We start from the raw sequence: 21,110 nt of genomic DNA, 5'->3' as shown, positions 1-21,110 counted from the left end.
GAATTTCAAGTGTGTGGGAGGATTCAAAGACAAATATTGCATTGGTTTAAGTAGTCCGTGATGGCTAGTACAATTTCCGGTGTGGGATTGGATACCAGGCAAGAGACACATGTGGGAAAGGCAACCTTTTGTTCTAATAATCTACGAAAGAGAATATTTTGTTGTGAGTTAAATATTTTACATTGAAGAATAATGTGATTAGCATCCCCAATAGCGTTACCACAGTGACATAGCGGTGAGTCAGTTAATTGTATTTGAAATTTATAGGCCGGTGTTAGTACATGGTTAAAACGAAGGCGAATGATAGTGGTAACATGCCGACGTGTGTAGTTCCCTTTAGCAAACCATGGCCGTAAACAGATAGAAGGTTGCACTCTAAAATAAAAACCACCCTTAAAAGTCGCAGATCCTGTCCAATCGTCCTGCCATTCCTGACATAGTGCTTGTTTGATGAGAGGTTGAATATCAGTAGCGGGAAGAGCAATGTTACATTTGAATCCATTTCCTAAAGCAGCGTCTTTGGCAAGAAAATCAGCTTTAAGATTACCATGAATATTAGAATGTCCGGGAATCCAGACCAACGTTATATCCTGATGGTTTTGATCGAGGTTAAATAATAGTTTTTTAATATTGAGAACATACCACGAACTGTGATTTTGAGTTGAATGTATGCATTTCAGAACACTCAGGGAATCAGAAAATATGATGGTTTTGGGTATAGCATGAAGTTTGACATATAATAGGGCCTGTCGAATAGCGAATGCTTCAGCAGTGAAGATAGAAGCATGTTTGGGGAGTGAGAATTTACCGGATGTATTGGAGGAAGGTATATAGTAAGCTGCTCCAACACCTTGGTCATTTCGAGAACCATCCGTATAAATGCTTAAGGTCTCCTGTTGAGGAGATAGGCAAACTGGGAAGGGAAAAGAAGTATTAAGAGACGATTGTATACGTTGATGGGTATTGAGTCCGAAATGGGAGATAATAAGTTGTGGTTTGTACAATGATATAGAATAAGGGAAAGAATAATGAGGTAAAGAGGGACATTTAATGACTTGAGTGTTATAATCCCGGATGTTTTCAAAGGCTGTTAAGAGAGCAGGTGGTTTTAATTTAGTATTAGGATATTTTTGAAAATATTCCGAAAGAAGTTGTAATTTAGGAAATAACAAATAGGATGTAAGCGAGATTTTTCTTAGTAAGAACTTGTGTGCAAGAAACTTTCTACGTAAGAACAACGGCATTTCTCCAGTTTCAACCAGCAACGCGTTGGTGGGGGTTGATTGCAATGCACCAATACATAGTCGTATCGCTTTGTATTGAATTACGTCTAATTTATGAACAAGGGTGGCAGCTGCCATGTTAAAAAAGAAGCAACCGTAATCTAACCTGGATCGTATGGTATTCTTATATATTGTCAACGCCATGACTGGGTCCGCCCCCCATTTCCGCCTGACGATAGCTTTGAGAATATTTAAAAAAAGGTTTGTTTTATAAGATAGGGATTCAAAATGATATTTCCATGTTAACTTATCATCTAAATATATACCTAAATATTTATAGGTTGTACGAATTGGAATGCTTAAATTACTACTTTGTATTGGTGATTGATCATAACGTCGTTTATTGGTGAATACCATGGCAGCACACTTATTCTGTGAAACTTCAAATCCATGTTCATTGAACCACTGATGTGCGTTGTCGAGTACATGTGAGATGGTTTCTCTGGCTTCCAAAACGGTACTTTTAGTAACATATATTAGGACATCATCAGCATACGTAATTATACGAGCATCACGAGTAATGAGTGTTTCAAGATCCTTTAGGTATAATGCGAATAAAAGACCACTTAGGACATCACCTTGGGGTAGGCCCTTAGAACTATAACGAATGTTAGGAGGCTGCCATGATGATTTAACGTGTAGGCATCGATAGTATAAAAGTTGCCCTATGATAGTTATAAAGTTGGGAGGGAAGTTCATAGCCATTAGTTTTTGTAGTAAGACATGAATATTAACATTATCATATGCCTGTTTGATATCTATGAAAAGGGCAAGAGTATCATGTTTGCGAAATCTAGCTAAAGTAAGATCAGTTAAGAAAATGTTGATAGCATCAAAAGTACTTCGTCCTTTGATAAAAGCAAATTGGTATTTGGGCAATAAATTATGATATTCTAAACACCATAATAAGCGACTGAGCATTATACGTAGAAAAACTTTCCTAATACAGGATCCCAAGGTTATGCCTCGGTACCGTGGATATACTTGTCCTTCAGTGGGAGATTTCTCTAATGGCACTAGGAGAAATTGATTCCAGTCCTGTGGAATTGTGGCGGACGTTAAAATCGAATTGAAGTACATGATTAGAATTTTTTGAGCTTTGTGAGGGAGATGATGTATCATTTTATAGGTAATGCAATCCGGACCTGGGGAAGTGGAAGTCTTACCGTCCACAGCGTTGAGGAATTCTATTAGTTCAATAGGTTGCAGAAGTGTGTCAAATTGTACATTATGTACGGACGTAGACAACGGAAATTGGGGCATTACAAAATCTGGAGTTAGTTCATTATAAAATGTTTGGAGATTATCGTGATGAATGGTAACAGTATTGTGTCGTCGGGGTATACGACCTATGGATCGAATAGCAGACCAAATAAGTTGAGGATTAGTATTTCTATGAATAGTAGAAATGAATTTTTTCCAGGATTCCTTTCGTTTATGATTAAAGGTGCGTTTCATAAGTGCAGTATACTTCTGATAAAGGATATAATTATAATAGGTGAAGTTAGTTCGAAGTTTTCGAAATAAAATTTTGCGGCGTTTGACCATTGCCTCACATTGTTTATCCCACCATCGAATTACAATTTGTTCAGGCTTGGACTTGAATGTTGTGGGGTGTATAGGGTGATACATATTTAGATATTCGGTAATTGCGGTAAGAAGGGATGAATATTGTATGATAGGGAAAGAACTGACTTTGAGCTGGGCATTCAAATAGCTATTAAACATATCGAAATCAAAATCATGGAGGGACCTGTCAAGCCGGTGTTGGTTAGTTGTAGGGGAATCAAAATGCAGAGATCTAATATTACCACTAAGTGAAAGAAATATGGGGAAATGGTCACTGAGATGAGTATCTTTAATGGTTTGCCAAAAACTTCGGTGACCCAATGAGAGACTACAAATAGAAAGATCGACAGCGCTTTTAGCTTGCCCCGGGGCTGTGAGTCGTGTTGGGGAGCCATCATTTAAGATAAGGAGGTCTAGGGTTTGTGTTACATTAAGAATTTTCCTACCTTTTGTAGAAATGTGTGGAGATCCCCATGCAGTGTGATGGGCATTCATATCGCCGGCAATTATAAATTGAGAATAAGAAGTAAACTGATAGAAAAAATTATACCATTGTGGGGCTGTACCCTGTATACGCGGGGGACAATAAAGATTCACAATGACTAAGTCATTAATTTTCACTACTACAATAAAGGTGCCTGGTATATATTGCGCAACCTCCAAGCGTTGATATGGTATTCCAGTGGCAATAAGGGTTAGCACGCCGCCATATCCACCACCATCCATACGTTCCGCCTTATAACCAGCAAATCGAAAAGTATACATGGGTTTCAACCAAGATTCTTGAATTAATATGATATGGGGATGATATTCAGTAATAAGGTTAACTGACTCATGTCTCTTACCTAGTATACTTTTACAATTCCACTGGAGAATCGAAATTGCCATGTTCGAAAAGACTATTGACTCTATCATTGATACTCTTAACTAAGTGACTCCATTGGGGGTTACCCCCTAATAATTCCATGAGTAGTACAAACTCAGCACGTAGGGCCGATTGTAGTTTACTCGGGTTAAAGGATAATGAATTATCCTTCTGGAAACTACTTCCAGGTTCATTATTAGAGGATGAAACTGGAGACCGAGTCCCGGAACCACTCGGGGCATGTGTAGTAGGAGTGTTGTGATATGTACGATGTTCAATTCTGGGAGTTCCAATTAATTGAAGATAACCTTCCTTATCATAACCAGGTGGAGGAGGGACCCGAGGTTCACGAGAGATAACTTCCGTAAATTTCCTTTTCCTAGGAAGCTCAACAGTTGGGTTGGATTCAGAAGAGTGTAATGGGGGAAACTGCTGCGTAACTGAAAGTGGGTTATATACCTTTGGCTGCACTTGAGTTTGTGCCTCTTCGAAAGATATATTTTGAAGGCACATAATTTTTTTAATAGTAACTTGTTTGTGATGTACTTCACATAAAGGTGATCCCACAGAATGATTAAGATTACAGTGGAGACATTTTAACAGCGTTTGCTGACATTCCCGTGTGGAATGGGATAGTGAACATCTCCCACAACGGGAACTGCTGGCTCTACAATTTTTTGCACTGTGACCATATCGCTGACATTTTTGACAGATAATAGGATTATAAATAAAGACTTCAACTTCTAAGAGCACATTAAAAATAGAAACATGTTCCGGTAGGTGTTGAGATTTGAAAATTACTTTTACAGAACCGGTAGGAACGTAATCTGTTTTATCACCAACACTAATCTTCCTGTTCATACGCTGCACTTGTTTAATGGGTTCGGGAGAATCAATAAATTGCATGATGTCTTCGTTGGATAAATCTTTATCCACACCCCGAATTATTCCGACACGATAAAGGCTGGAAGAGGGAATGTAGGCTTTAAGTTTCTTTTCTGGTAAGAGGGGATGTTGCAAAAAACTGTTAGCGTGTTGGCCAGACTTATAGGCAAGTTGAATCCGGCGAGCACCTTTACGACTGACAGTTTTTATGCCACTGATCTTATTGTCATAAAAAAGGCGACCCAAAGCCATCGGATGTAAATTGCCGGTATTATTAGTACCAACAGGTTCAACATTAATCAAAAATGGTCCCCTATGAGTACGCGGATACAATTCGAGAGGTGTTGAGATATCGTTATTTGTAGAGAGATTTTTGTCGGCAGGAGGCCGTTCATCAGTAGAGTTCACTGCAACCTGTTCATTCTTTGCGGGAATTTCTTCTTCGTGATCGACCTCCAAATCCATGTCCAGATTCGGGGGACGGTTAGTGCCACCGCCTCCAACTGCTGTCGCCATGGATCTCACTTCACTCACCACTAACAAAACTACACGAAAGCACACGTCAGCGAAGAAACGATGTGTACCGCACCGCAGGTACTGACGAACTGTGAACGTCTTCTTCTACTCTTCTTCTTCTAGAATGATGTGGTTGGACTTCTTCTTCTTCTTCTTCTCCTCCTTGGTTAGTTTTTGGACATCGTCGTAAGACGCTACGTCCAGTCACTGGTTTGCGGGATAAGTAATGTCTGGGAGAGGTACCAACATTAGAAGAAATTAGTACACTACGAGATAGTAGGGTTAGCTATGTAATGAAGCGAATTACAGCCGGAAATAATGAAACTGAGGAAAATACCAATAATATGGAGGCTAAACTATCAAGGCATAACACAAAAACACTGGGACACAGGGTTCTAATGCTTCACGTCTGTGTGGTCTGCCACGACGTCTTACTACAAACAAACTAGACCGGACCACAAATAGGGGTGGGATGCGAAAGATCGTACCTATAGGGAAGGAAAAGGTTACAATTGGATGTTACAGGTAACTAAAAAATTGAGTATGAAGGCTACAACGCGAAAAGACGGTTGGAGCACTAAACACGAAACATGTAAAGGCAGTTGGTAACCCGCATGAAGAAGCTTAGCTACGAATTCGCGACGTTGATGTGCATTTGTCTGACACTGAAAAAAGAAGTGATGTACAGTACCTACTGCCCGACCGCATGGGCAGAAGTTACTTTCGAGAAGAGGCAGGCGATAGAGATGAACAGGCGGACAGAAGAATCTCATCATGTAATGATTTTAACTTATGCTGCCATGGGTCGTTCGGTCCCAGTTCTTCTATTAAATCTGCTAATTTTTTAAGGGCGGTTCGACAGTGTTCATTAGAAATAACGTTTGATTTACAATGTAAAGCCATGACAGAGGGAGATGCCGGTAGTGGTGCATGGGGATCCGTAGGTTGCCCTTGAGGACTTGATTTCCGTGATATAGATGCAGTCTCGGTAGGAGTAGCAGGTATCAAACGCACCAGTGGAGTGCCAGAACGTTCTGGAACCGATTTCGGATTACTTATCAAATTCAGATATGATGCCCTGTCATAACCTAGTGTGACAGGTGGGCGGGGAGGGTTCCGAACTACCATAGTAAATTTACGCTTTCGAGGGAGAGTTTCTTCCGATTGGGAAGATCTAGTGGGTAAAGGAGGAAAATGTTGTGGCATCGTAAGGGGGTTAGATATGGACGCTAATGGGGCAAAAGAGTTTTTTACTTCGAAATATGATTTGTTTTCAACACTCATAATGCGTTGAATTTCCTTCTGTTGTTTGTGGATTTCACAACATTCAGCCCCCGCAGGGTGATTTTCTGCACAATTAGCGCATTTAACTAGGAGATGAGTGCAATCTTCGGTAGAGTGATTTAGTGAACATTTTCCACATCGCGGCTCCCTGGAACGACAATTAGTGGCGGTGTGTCCATACCGCTGACATCGTTTGCATAATAAAGGAGAGAATATAAAGGCCTGAACCTCTAAAATGACTTTAAAAATGGACACACTTTTCGGAAGTTGTTGACTTTCGAATACAACCTTCACAGTACCTGTAGGGATATATTCAGTTTTTCCTTCTTTGGATGAACGTCTATTTAGACGTTGTACTTTCACTACAGGATATGGTGAGTCTAAATAAGTGAGAATGTCGGATTCGGAAATAGTAGTGTCTACTCCCCGTATTACCCCTACTCGCTGAATATTCGAGGACGGAATAAAAGCTGTCAATTTCTTTTCTGTAAGAATGGGATGAGAAAGAAAGGCGTTTGCAGCCTTACTAGACATGAAAGTAACTTGAATTCTATTTCGGCCCTTCCTATGGATGGCCTTGACGTCACCAATTTGCCTCTCATAGAAAATCCGACCCAGAGTCATAGGGTGAATATGTCCTATTTTATTTTGAGATTCAGTCGATTCGACAAATACTATGTAAGGGCCAAGATGAGTGTTAGAATAGGTAGGTACAGGAACGTGCGGACGTTGATCCATGTCACGTATTGAATCTTGAGAACTATCTCGTTGGGTATCGGTATTACTAGCGTCCATGTGTAAGTCCTCACGCACGGCATCTTTACCAATATCAGGAGGTCGGCCTAAAGGGCCACCTCCACTATCTACAGACATAGTATTCCAAAAGGGGATTACACTATACTAGCACCGGAACAAACACAAAATAAAATTTACTAGGATACAAACACAAACATAAAACACTCTACTTATCTACAGACGGGGAAAAGCCGCTGCACCAGTGACCGGAGCGAGACGTGTGCACTGCACAACAGCCGAACACCGAATGAATCAAGGACTAATGAACTAAAACCAGAATAGGTAGCAGCAGCAGTCAAAAACAAAAGCTGATGTGATTGGACCACTGACTGCTCGATCTGCATCCGATGGCTGCTTAGCAGGCAGTGGGTTGGACTGATATTGGTATTCTGTGGTTGAACTCATTCAAGACCAACTACAACTACATCAGACCGTAATCCAGAATAAACATGGCGGACATCGGTGTGCGATATGAGAGGTTACAAGCGTACGCGATACAACGAAGAAGCTATCAACAATTACTGAAAACGAAAAGGAACAACTATACCGAAATGCAGGCACAACAGAAAGCCCAAGAAGCTTTAAGAGATCCTTTTGTAGCTTTAAAGAGGAAAAGGGTGAATCCATCGAATCAAATAAACATGAATAAATGGGAAACCTAATATAATAAAGTACTAAATACAGGAAGACGAACACTAGCACTAGATGTCGCAAAATGTTCGACGAAAAAATCTAGAAATAACAATAGATAAAGTGACGAGAACAATTCAAGACACTAAAAAATACAAAGCAGCCGGTCCGGACGGAATTTTCAACGAGAATCTAAAAGACACTCTACAATTGCTAGCACCTTATTGGACCAAGCTATTCAATAAATGTCTAGAAACAGATAGAATCCCGGAAAGTTGGAGGACGTCCTACATAAAAATGTTATACAAGGGAAAATGAGAGCCTGATGATGAAAACTCGTATAGAGGGATAGCGCTAGAGAACAACATCATGAAAGTATATACAAAAATCTTTAATCAAAAACTTAACGAACTAATAGATGATCATCTCCCAGAGGAACAATTCGGTTTCAGGAAAGGCAGAGGAACTCTACAAGCTGTCGCTAATTTACTAGATGAGGTGCAAGAAGCACTTAGGCACCCAAAAGGAAAATGTTATGCTATATTCATTGACTTCAGCAAGGCCTTCGACATGCTCAACAGATCAAAATTAATGGAAAAATTAGACGGTATGACTGGAGCAGACAACGAACTTAAGATTGTAATAAATAACCTTCTGGCCTACAATAGCGTGAGAATAGATGATGGGGTATCACTCTCTTCCCCCATCACTCAATCAAACGGTGTGTTACAAGGAGACCCCATTAGCCCTACGCTTTTTAACGTAGCTACAACAGACATCACAAGAATAACAGATAACAGACGGGTAATGACTAAGAATGCAGTCCGGCCGCGGGTTCAGTGCCGCCAAGGCACCCAATATGACACCACGCCGGATCTCCTGAAGGATTTTATCCATATTAAAAATATTATAGGAAAAGATGGCAAAGATTTACGGACCCAACTGACCGGGAGGAATACCTGAGCCTAGCCCGGGAAGTACGAAATCGATTGCTGGAAAGGAAGATTTAAAAGTGGGAGGAAACGTGCCGTAAAATCATAGAAAACCAGTCAGATCGGGAATTTTGGTCGATTCTCGCAGAAAACGAGTCAGATCGCGAATTTCGGCGGATTATATATCTAATACAATAAGCATTCAATTATAAATTTCAGTATAATACCGTAGCGAAGCACGGGTGTCTTGCTAGTACGATATATAGATGTCAACAAAGAACATTATTAACCTTACATTAAATACTATGTAACACCACCATTAACCACAGCCCATTATGTAAAATACGCAAATAAATTTCTCCAACAAAATTTCAACCCTCCAAAATTTGTATGATACACTTGATTATCTAAAGCACTCGTCAGCTTAAAACTCACCAGAATTGATGGTATAATTGTATTATATATATATATATAACATAATCCTCATGTTCACTCCACGGGAAATAGGGTTAGGTTTAGTTTACGCATGTTCATTGTATAACGTTGAAAATTAATTACATCATTCTTGCACCACCATTTAAGAATAATTTAGTCTCTAAATCATAAATTTTAGTCATGATTTCTGGGACTGATTTAATGTTCTTCGTAGTAAGGTACGTTGGCTGATAAGGCAAATGCTAGGATAGGCATCATTAGTTTAAACTTCGGAAGTTTGCGCGGCACTTGAATTAGATCATCACTTCTATGGATATATAATGTCTTCCCTGACATTACATTTGATTTCAAAAATGATAAAATGATTAATCCACACAACATTATTAGTCCTATGATTCGGTTCGAAGTTTTCCTTATGAATGCTCTTAACCCAATTTTGTCTTTTACTAGGCCTTTGGAAATGGGAACGCTGAAGCTCTTACTCATCCAGGCACACAGCACATTAAACTATAAACATATTGCATAGGTAACTAAAAATGAAGGAAAAAACTTTCAGAGAAGAACACGAGAATCAACATTAACTTTATCACCACCGATATTGTTGTAATAAATAAGCTCTTTGAGAACAAATAGCTTCTTACGGCACTGAAAGATGATCTGTAACCTTCTTAAGACTATAAATATATATAATGTACGATTAATAATATTCAAATTTCCGTAAATATTTGGTAACAACACGGCTTACACAAATCAAAACACTGAAGCTCTTACTCATCCAGGCACACAGCACATTAAACTATAAACATATTCCATAGGTAACTAAAAATGAAGGAAAAACTTTCAGAGAAGAACACGAGAATCAACATTAACCTTATCACCACCGATAATGTTGGAATAAATAAGCTCTTTGAGAACAAATAGCTTCTTACGGCACTGAAAGATGATCTGTAACCTTCTTAAGACTATAAATATATATAATGTACGATTAATAATATTCAAATTTCCGTAAATATTTGGTAACAACACGGCTTACACAAATCAAAACAAACGCATGCTAGCACTCCAGCTGCCGCCATTATGGACAGTTTCGATACGTCGGTTAAGGTCTGAGATATTGTAGTTGACTCATTTGTTATCGTCCAGTCACGATTCTTCTTCTCCTGGGTTAGTTGCACTGAGCTCTAATATATATATATATTGAGATCACTGGTTAGTTGTTGGACATCGTCGTCCGATTCCATAGCTAAATGGCACAGCCGTCTCGATCCTCTTATACTGCCTGCTCTATGCCACTAGTTTAACACAGGAAGGCGCGACTACCGACATTTCTCCACGTCGCCGTAAGAGTGCAGCAGTAGGCACACAATATTCGCTATCACTGTGGGTGTAGCACTGTGTTATTGGTGCATGAATGTGTGTGTAAACCTGAGTTATTTCGTACAATAAGTAAACGTGTCTGGTCACCTTCGTTCGTACAAGAGATATTTTGTATAGAACTGTGAAATGAATTAATCATGTTATGCTTATAGATATTTCAAAAGTGATTTTAAGGTGTTGGTACTTGTTTCTTTCCGTTTGTGTAAGTTCTATTTTTCGTAGAACTGAAACTTCAGATTCTTTCCCCGAAATATTCAACTGTTGTGTATCATTTTTCCCATCTCGGCAAGGTGGTTCACAGCCAGAAAAGATACGACTCCATGAAATACCGTCTAGAAGGGAATTAAGAGAAAAGCGGCTGTCGGCTTTATCTAGGCAAGGACCTAATAAAGGAACTAATTGGTTATCCTCAGATTACTCTCGCATCTGTGCCGTTACACCTTATTTCAGAAGGTGATGTAGCCTCCGCGGTTCAGGCGGCAGCGCGCCGGCAACTCACCGCTGGATTCAGTGGTTCAAATCCCGTTCAATCCATGTGAGATTTGTGCTGGACAAAGCGCAGGCGGGGCAGGCTTTTCTCCGGATACTCTGGTTTTCCCTGTCATATTTCATTCCAGCACCACTCTCGAATCTCATTTCATTTCATCTGTCATTCATAAATCATTACCCCGGAGGAGTGCGGCAGGTTTCGGCAACCGGCACGATTCCTATCCTCGCTGCTAGATGGGGGCTTTATTCATTCCATTCCTGACCCGGTCGAATGACTGGAAACAGGCTGCAGATTTTTTTCAGAAGGTGATTAAAGCCGTGGAGGATAGTGGATTCTTTGTGATAAGAATTGTGACGGGCAATCACAAAACAAACGTCTTCATGTTTAGACATTTTGGACAACCTCAGATATCCAGTCGATAATATTCCAATCAAACTAGAAACAGGAAATCAAATCATAATTTGCGGGTACTAGGTTCATGTTGTTGAAGAGAGGATGGAGTGTGACATTTGTGTCAGCAACATTTCACTGCCTAGAGCTTCGACACCGCTAAATGGAACTGATTATGCATCAGGACAGAGGAGGAGTTCGATACCCAAAACCTTCTCTTGTTGCTCTGGTGAAGCATCTGCAGGAGTTCGCTGAAGCTGCTGTGCCCTATTGTCGACGTCCTTCAAACGTACGAGCTTAATACGAGGACTTGCGACGTCTTCCCTTTCAGAATACCGGGCAAGTTGGCCGTGCGGTTAAGAGCACGCAGCTGTGAGCCTTCGTCCGGGAGATAGTGGGTTCGAATCCCACTGTTGGCAGCCCTGAAGATGGTTTTCCGTGGTTTCCCATTTTCACACCAGGCAAATTCTGAGGCTGTACCTTAATTAAGGCCACGGCCGCTTCCTTCCAATTCCTAGGCCTTTCCTATCCCACCGCCACCATAAGACCTACCTGTGTCGGTGCGACGTAAAACAACCAGCAAAAAAACCTTTCAGAATGTGCTTTTTAGAGTGTGAGGTCAAAGAATATCAGCAAACTCTTAGTGATATTATCCTAACCAAGTTCGTAAGACCTGTATTTGTTTATATTGCGTAGGCAAGAACACAAAAAGTACGGTACCACTCCAAGCCTTCGTCCAGGAAAATCTTTAAATTGTGCATGAAGAGGCCAACTGCGACTTCATACAGGTAATTTTGTCGATATTTAATATTACTGATGTAATTTACGAGCTTCAGTGAACATATGACCATACTGCATAGTGTATTGTAGGCTGTCGTCATTAGAATTAGTTTAGAACATTGTGCGTCTATGTCTGCCATCTAGCGGAGAAATTATGTCGCAGCGTAGTCGCAAAAAGGCTCGCATAGAGCAGGCATATAGGAGGATCGAGACGGCGGTGCTAAATGGTTAGCGTGCTGGCCTTTGGTCAACGAGGGAGGCTTAATTCACAGCGGGTAATGATAAACCATAGGAAAGTACAAAGTTATTTAGGGTAACTTATTAGGACATAACATAAAAACAGGAGTCCCGGGTTCGATTCTCGGCAGGGTCGGGAATCTTAACCATCATTGGTTAATTTCCCTGCCACGGGGACTCGGTGTATCTGTTGTCTTCATATTCATTTCATCCTCATCAGTATTGATTGATTGATTGGTTTGAATGTAATAAAAGTTCCGATTCAGATAACGATGAACATACCATATCTTCATACGTCAGTCACAAAGGAAAAAGGAGTAAAAATCTCGTTTCTATATCAAGGAAAGTCTACAGTATCTCTGTTAAATCTTAAAAAAAAATACGGATGAGAAAATTAAATACCAGATTACAGAAAATAATCTGTAAATTGAGAAGTAGGATACGGGTAATGAAATCAGAAAAAAAGTTGACCAAAAAGCAAACCAAATTGAAAAGCATGCTAAAATTAGTCATTTACGAGCTTTATTCCTGTTAGAACGAATTTAATTTTCTTCTTTCTTCATCCGTTTACCCTCCAGGGTCGGTTTTTCCCTCGGACTTAGCAAGGGATCCCACGTCTACCGACTCCAAGGTAGTGTCCTGGAGCACCAGACTTTGGGTCGGGGGATACAGCTGGGGAGGATGACCAGTACCTCGCCCAGGCAGCCTCACCTGCTATGCTGAACAGGGGCCTTGTGGAGGGAGGGGAAGATTGGAAAGGACAGGCAGAGAAGAGAGAAGGAAGCGGCTGTGGCCTTAAGTTAGGTTCTATCCAGGCATTTTCCTGGAGGAGAAGTGGGACACCACGGAAAACCACTTCGAGGATGGCTGAGGTGAGAATCGAACCCACCTCTACTCCGTCGACCTCCCCAGGCTGAGTGGACCCCGTTCCAGCCCTCGTACCACTTTTCAAATTTCGTGGCAGGGCCGGGAATCGTACCCGGACCTCCGGGGGTGACAGCTAATCACACTAAACACTACACCATAGAGGCGAACACAAATTTAATTTTACGGGAAGAAAAAATAGAAATGCGGTGAAACGACGCTAAATATTTGCGTAACGAGCATAACATCGCTCACCAAACAGCGGCATCAATACGAATGTCAAAAAAAATCTGATGTGCGGAGGAAAAGATTGGATCGCTGATAATTGGTGAAAGGACGATTAAACCCAAAGTTATTTAAGACCGCAATCTCGATCCGCTTATCGGATACTCTGAGACACAATTAAAGTAATCGGTAAGAAGTGACAAACTCGCTATTAGATTTCTCTCTTCTTTCGTGAATTACTTATTTCGTTTAAGCATATTGTAAGAAATACGTTGTAGAAAATAAGTCAAACAATTGATCTTGGTCTATCTTTGATCTCATATCTGTTTGCTGCCTTCTGAAATTACTAGTTTTAGTGAATTTTCATAGTTTTTCGTATTCGAACGTGTTGCAATGTGCGAGCGAGACAGAATAGTAAAGAGAACTCTGGCGGCACTTGCTGGAAGTATCTCGAGGACGAGTCTAGTGTGCTGTATTTCCCGGCCTTGTGTATCTCGTAGGCAACGGTTATGGTGACTAATAAACACTTTATCTCACAGATGTTAAAGCTGGTAAAACTGTGAACTTCTTGGCTATTATCATGTATGAATTGGACCGTAAAAAGTGGAAGTAATGCACTTTAGTACAATGATCACTGGTATGTGTGAAAATCTACTTCTTGTGGGTGTAAGAGTGATAGACTAAGGAGTAAGCACGTGGACACAAGGTACTATATCTTCACGCCGAAGTGACCCATCTTGGCGTCTTGCTACATTGACATACGAGAACGGGTCTGCAATTGGGAAGGACAGAGGATATAACTCAACAACCAAAGGATCTAGTATTAAGGATGGGATAACACAAATAGAGGGTTGTAATGTAGATATTGCTCAATATATAATGAAAACTTACCAAGGACGTGAATACGCCATTTCCATTTCATCGTCGTAAGAAGCTACGTCCAGTCACTGGTTTGCAGTTTAAGTATTGCCAAATACAGTATACTGTATTTTGCCTAGGAGGGGTGCCAACTTAGGAAGAATTTTTTTTTGCTATTTGCTTTACGTCGCGCCGGCACAGATAGGTCTTATGGCGACGATGGGATAGGAAAGGCCTAGGAATTGGAAGGAAGCGGCCGTGGCCTTAATTAAGGTACAGCCCAGGCATTTGCATGGTGTGAAAATGGGAAACCACGGAAGACCATCTTCAGGGCTGCCGACAGTGGGGCTCGAACCCACTATCTCCCGATTACTGGATACTGGCCGCACTTAAGCGACTGCAGCTATCGAGCTCGGTAGGAAGAATTAGTGCACTACAGAAGAGTACGGATAGATATTCAATGTAGCTAATTAACAGCGGGTAATGTTAAAACATAGGAAAGTACAAAGTTATTTAGGGTAACTTATCAGGACATAACATAAAAACACTGGGACACAAGGTTCTAATTCTTCACGTCTGTGTGATCGTCACGACCTCTTACTACAAACGAAATAGACAGGACCACAAATAAGGGTTGGGATGAGAAAGCATATACCTGATGGAAAGGAAAAGGTTACAAATGAATGTTACAGGCAATTAAAAAATTGAGAATTAAGTCTACAATACGAAACGTCGGTTGGTACACTAAACACGAAACATTTAACGGCAGTTGGTAACCCGCATTATGAAGCTTAGATATGAACTCGCATCGTTGATGGTTATATGTCTGACACTGAAAAAAGATGTGATTTATAGTCCCGTGCGCCTTTCCACATGGACATGATTTACTTTCGATAATATTAAGGCGATAGAAATGTGCACGCGCACATACATGATTTAATCGGAGCCGTATGATTGTAGTGATATGACGGCGAGTGTATTTACCAAAAGCGAACCACGGTTTGTTAGGAATGTCAGGCAGAAGCGTAAATAAATGCTTACCTTTCGTCTATGATGCACGTCGCCATTCTGCATTCCACTGGTCTTTGATGAAGTGACGACAGTGCTCCCATAAATATGTGCGTGGAACTGCGATGTAATAATCTAATCCGGTACCCAGTGCTGCCTCGTTTGCTAGGGCATCGACTTTGATGTTCCCCTGGATTCCAGAATGGCCTGGAATCCACGCGAAGAGTACTTTAACATTACGGAGCGACAATATGTTCGGGATTGTCTAAGGCCATCAATGTGCTTAAGGAATCAGTACAAATTAGAGCCTTTAATATTCCGGAATGTTTTATATACAATAAAACCTGGCGGAATGCAAATATTTCGGCCGTGAAAGAAGAAGCAAGGTGTGGTAGAGCGTAATATTTTCACGCCCAGTTGTGGCGAGTAAAATGCAGCGCATACACCAGTTGGAGATAGATGTTTTGAACCATCCGTGTAGAAAGTGATATACTGCTTGTAGAATTACTGAAGAGGGCTCTGCCATCTAAGTAGACCTATATAGTATGCGCACTTTTTAGTGATAGATTTTTGTACTCGTTGGAGAAGTAAGAAGGGTTCCGTTAATACTGCCAACTGAATGGAAATGAAATCTGAATTGAATCGATAATATGATCGATCGATATGAATTTTATAAGCCTTTATTATTTTAAGCAAACAACTGTGTCACACACACAATATATAATACTATATAACATTTCCCGTTGCGAAACGTGTTCCTAGCATGAATTCTATAGTTTGGCTTTGCTGTGTAAACAACAACAGTACGAGTACTTAAAGTGTACGCCAGATGTCGCACAGCGATGATAAGCGATTCTTAGATTGTGTTTCAAAGGTTGCCAATACGAATCTCGAAGATAACCGAAGTCGACCACTTCAGCAGTAGGGTGTAAATCTATCACTAAAAGTGCGCATATAGTACATATTCCTTGACGTCTCAACTCTACTATCTCTCCAACAAGTAGAGTCTCTGCAAAGGGCGGGTAAGTTCACCAGAAGAAGTCTTCAACCGTACCACTCGTATCACACCATCTCTTCCAGGATATACCTCAAGCACCTTGGCAATAAGCCACTCGATCCGTCTTTTCTGGTCGCAACCAACGATCACAATGTCCCCTTCCTTGATTTTTGTAGTTTCACAACTTGACTTCTGATAACAGTGTATAAGATGACCCAGATATTTATCCCTGAATCGCTTCCTCAAGTCCTGACGTAGTTGCTGGATATATCTCATCCTTTTTGTAAAACACTTCTCATCTATCAAGTCCAAATCAGGAGTACTCACATTAGGCAGGTCTTGTAGAAACATGCTAGGCGTGATTGGACTCAAATCTTCAGGATTTTCTGACATGTAAGTGAGAGGTCGAGAGTTTATCAGAGCCTCGCAGTCATATATTATACTCAGTAGTTCTTCGTAGTTTAGAGACGCTCTTCCCAGCACACGACGAAGGGCTCTTTTGATTGTTTGGATGATCCGTTCCCACCAACCTCCCCACCAGGCAACGGTTGGAGGGTTGAACTTCCACTGGATTCGTAGCAACGAGGCATCTTCTTCTATCTTGCTCCAGTCAATAGATCTGAGCAGGTTATTACTCCCAACAAAGTTGCTTCCATTGTCGCTGTAAATTATCTTTGGCCTTCCTCTTCGCGCAATGAACCTACGAAGACTCATAATAAATCCATTTGTTGACAGAGTGGTTATTAGTTCTAGATGAACTGCCCTATACACGGCACAAGTGAATAGTACAATCCACGACTTCTGTCCTCCCTTGAGGATTAGTGGACCTGCAAGGTCTGTTCCCACAACTTCAAACACCGATGCGTCCTTCACTCTATCTTCTGGAAGAGGGAACTGCACTTCTGGAACCATACCTTTGGCTTCATGTCGTCTGCATTTCTTGCACGATGCAATCACTTTTCTAACAGTTCTTCGACCTATCAGTATCCAGTATCTCTGGCGCAAGTGAGCTAGTAGTATATGAGTTCCACTATGAAGCAGTCTTTCATGTTCCTCCTGAATCAAAAGCTGAGCTAGTTTATGCTTGTTTGGCAACACAACGGGACATTTGAAGTTATCATCATCCTTCCTTTCCACAATTTTCGTCTTCACCCGCAGGATTCCTTCTGCATCCTTGAAGACACACAGAGATTTCAAACTAGAAACCCTTTCTTTGGTGAACGTTTCCTCTTGTACCAATTGTATACGCTTCTTTTCAGCCCTTTCTATCTCTTGCACTGTTAACTTCCCTTCATACCTTTCATTTGTTTGTTTTGCACTATTCTTCACAAATCTGAATATCCATGCCACCATCCTCACTATCTTGGTATACTTCGAAAAGTACTCCAGAAACCACGAGGTAGTACTACCAACTGTCATCACTACCCCTTTCTCCTCTTCCTGACAAGAGGACTCTATGTCAACAGCCATATTACTAGGCCATTCCTCCTCAGGTAGCCTTAGCCATGCTGGTCCCTCCCACCAGGCAGATTCTAAGAGTTCTTTAGCCAAACATCCTCGCGACGGCAAGTCAGCAGGATTTTGTTTCCCAGGAACGTGGTTCCACTCATTCCTTTGTGTGAAGTTTAGTATCTCCTTTATTCTGTTCTCTACGAAGGTTCCCCATATTCCATTCCTCCTAATCCAACTCAATACAATAGTCGAATCAGTCCAACAATATTGAGGAGTCTCCATGAGACCTAAACTGTTCTTGACAGTGACTAGCAGTCGGACACCAATGCAGCAAGATAACAATTCTAGTCTAGGCATAGTTACTTTCTTCACCGGTGCAACTCGTGACTTCGCTAGTAACAACTGCACTGTCATCCCGCAGTTACTTTCACTTCTTAAAAATACAACACCAGCATAGGCTGAAGCACTAGCATCACAGAAGACATGTAAAGTGTACGATGTTCGATCGCTGCTTGAAGTAAATCGTCTAGGAATTTCAACATCAGCCAAACAATCCAATTCTTCTAACCACCTCTCGAAGTTTCTTTGCAGATCTTCCGAGACCTCAGCATCCCAGCTTGTCTTCTCTTTCCAACTCTCCTGCAATAATTTTTTCGGTACAACAGTGACAGGACATGTATACCCTACAGGATCAAATACTGCCTGACAGACAGACAAAATCTTTCTTCTTGTTACAGGTGGCTCTATATTTTGTATTTTCCCTACACAAGACAGGCTATCAGTTGTTCTGTTCCATAGTAATCCGAGTACCGGTATGGTTTCTTGAATCACATCGCTTTCATTTAGTGCAGTACTCGCCCAACCTCTTAACTCAAACTTTGCCGCGGCCATCAAAAGAGAAGCCTCCTGTATGAAACAGTTTAATTCTTCTTCCGAACTGACTGAAGCAACACAGTTGTCCACATAAAATGAATGCTTGAGTTTTTCTGCAGTTTCACGGTACCCAGCAGGGCAATTATCAAGATGATGCTCTATAACAGCTCCTAGAATGAACGGGCTGCAATTTACACCAAATACCACGCGACAGTGGCGAAAAATCTTGATCTTCCTGGTCGCATAATCATCCCACCACAGGAATTTCAGATAATTACGGTCCACTTCGTTCACAGAGATTTGCAGAAATGCCTTCTTTATATCGCACACTACTCTTATTTCCCTTTCTCGAAATCGCAGCAGGATGGATGGTAGAAGTTCCAGGAAGTTGGGGCCTTTCTCCAAACAGTCATTTAGGGACAGCTTTCCTCCTTGTTTACTGGAAGCATCAAACACGGGTCGGCACGTTGTAGTTGAATCACTCTTGAAAACTCCACGATGAGGCATAAAGTATCCCTGCTTGTTTCCAATATCATCATCAACTTCTTCAATTATATTTTCTTTTAGCCAGTCTTGTAGTACTGAATGATATTCTTCGTATCTGTTCTCGGAGACAAGTTTTGAAGTCATCGATGCAAGTCTTTTCTCTGCCACCATTCTGTTATTCTCAAGATCCTCTCTTCTTTCACACCAGGGTAGGCAGACTTCATATCTACCATCTTTGTTAACAGCGACTGTTCTCTTGAAATGATTCAGAACTGCTAACTCCACCTCCTCTCTGTTTTTCCTGTCTGCTGGATCTGTAATCCCGAGCACATCTAACCTCCAGAGGTTGGTTGGTTGGTGATTAACGTTTTAAGAGGAAGTACAACTAGGCAACCATCCTCTATGTAACACTAATCAGAGAGAAAAATGGAAGGGATCCGACACTTCGAAAAATGAAGGTATCGGCCAAAGGAAGACAAGGGCCACGAAGGGCGTGAAAATGAAAGACTCCCTAGCCCTCGCAAGCCTAATAGCGTCGGGGTCGGAAAAGAACAAGAGTTGACCAAGAGAGGTCGGATAGGATAGATGAAAGTGAGGAGCCAGGCACAAGTAAGTGGAAGCAATGCCAGGACTCAGCTGAGTGCCCCGTGGTCGCCAACCCACGCTCCAAAGTTCAGAGCCCCTGGGGCCTAACCTCCAGAGTCTTGCCAGATCTTCACTATGTGTTAGTAAGGATGTTACCAGGTTAGCCGTGTTACCATGCCCTGTATTTTGGGTTGTTCCCATTATCACCCAGCCAAGACGAGTTTCTTGTGCCACTAAGCCACACTGTAGTCCTACCATATTTCCCGTGAACAAGCTTCCTGCATAATCAGCTCCAATTAAAATTTCAATAGTAGGATGACCAGCTCCAGTGTCAGAGACTACAATGCCCTTCTCTTTTAATTCTTGCAGGCAAGCACTTTGATTAATGCGAGGAATTGAACCTCATATAGAAACTTGATCTAAGGCTTCAATCTCACATGAATAATTTTCTATCATGCTCTGAAGTGATGCCCGATATCTCTTGTGTACTTGTCTTTGCGACGAGATTCCCCCAAACAGAACTTGTATGAGATTCTCAGATCCAACACAAGAACAATCCATTTCCAGAGCAGTCTTCTTTAGAATATAGGAACGCTGGGATCCAGTATCTATTATCGCCCTTACCACACGTTGACCACCCTTAGCTGTGATAACTACCATTAGAGTCTGCAATAGGACGTTTGGAGAACAACAGTGGTTTGCACCAACGACACTCGTGTTTTCCCTCCTTTTTTCTTCTGACGATATTGGTTTCTCGTTATTTCTAGGCAGATCAGAACACATTATCGGATAATGTTTTTTCCCACAGATCAAACATTTTAGTGAGGATTTACACCTTACAGACCTGTGTCCGGGTTTTAAACATGTGAAACAAGCCCGTTTAGATTTTAACAAGTCTGTCTTTTCCCTAAGAGACATCCTTTGGGCTTTAAAACTCTCCTTACTCTCATGAAACTTCTCACAAAATACACAAACATTTGATCGTGTATTCTGTTTTTCACCAGTCAACAGATTATATGCAGTAGGTACACTTTCATCCTCTGAATCTTTTCTTTCATTGGAGGTTTTACCTGATCTATGAGTCAATTTAAACCCAGTTTTAGCTAACATTATCCTCTCCTCTCCTTCCACCTCAGCCTTTAGAAATTCTAGCAACATCTTCAATTTTTCACTGTAATCACTTGCCTGAGTCACACTTGGACTACTCCTCATCCAGATCCTCAAAATCTCCTCTGGAATGCTTGATTCAACAAGTGGAAACAAAATTGCCGCATGCTTGTCAAAAGTCACTTCA

Source organism: Anabrus simplex, chromosome 8 (genome assembly GCF_040414725.1).
Source record: "Anabrus simplex isolate iqAnaSimp1 chromosome 8, ASM4041472v1, whole genome shotgun sequence".
In the NCBI taxonomy this organism is placed as follows: Eukaryota; Metazoa; Arthropoda; class Insecta; order Orthoptera; family Tettigoniidae; genus Anabrus; species Anabrus simplex.
This window is presented reverse-complemented; position numbering follows the sequence as displayed.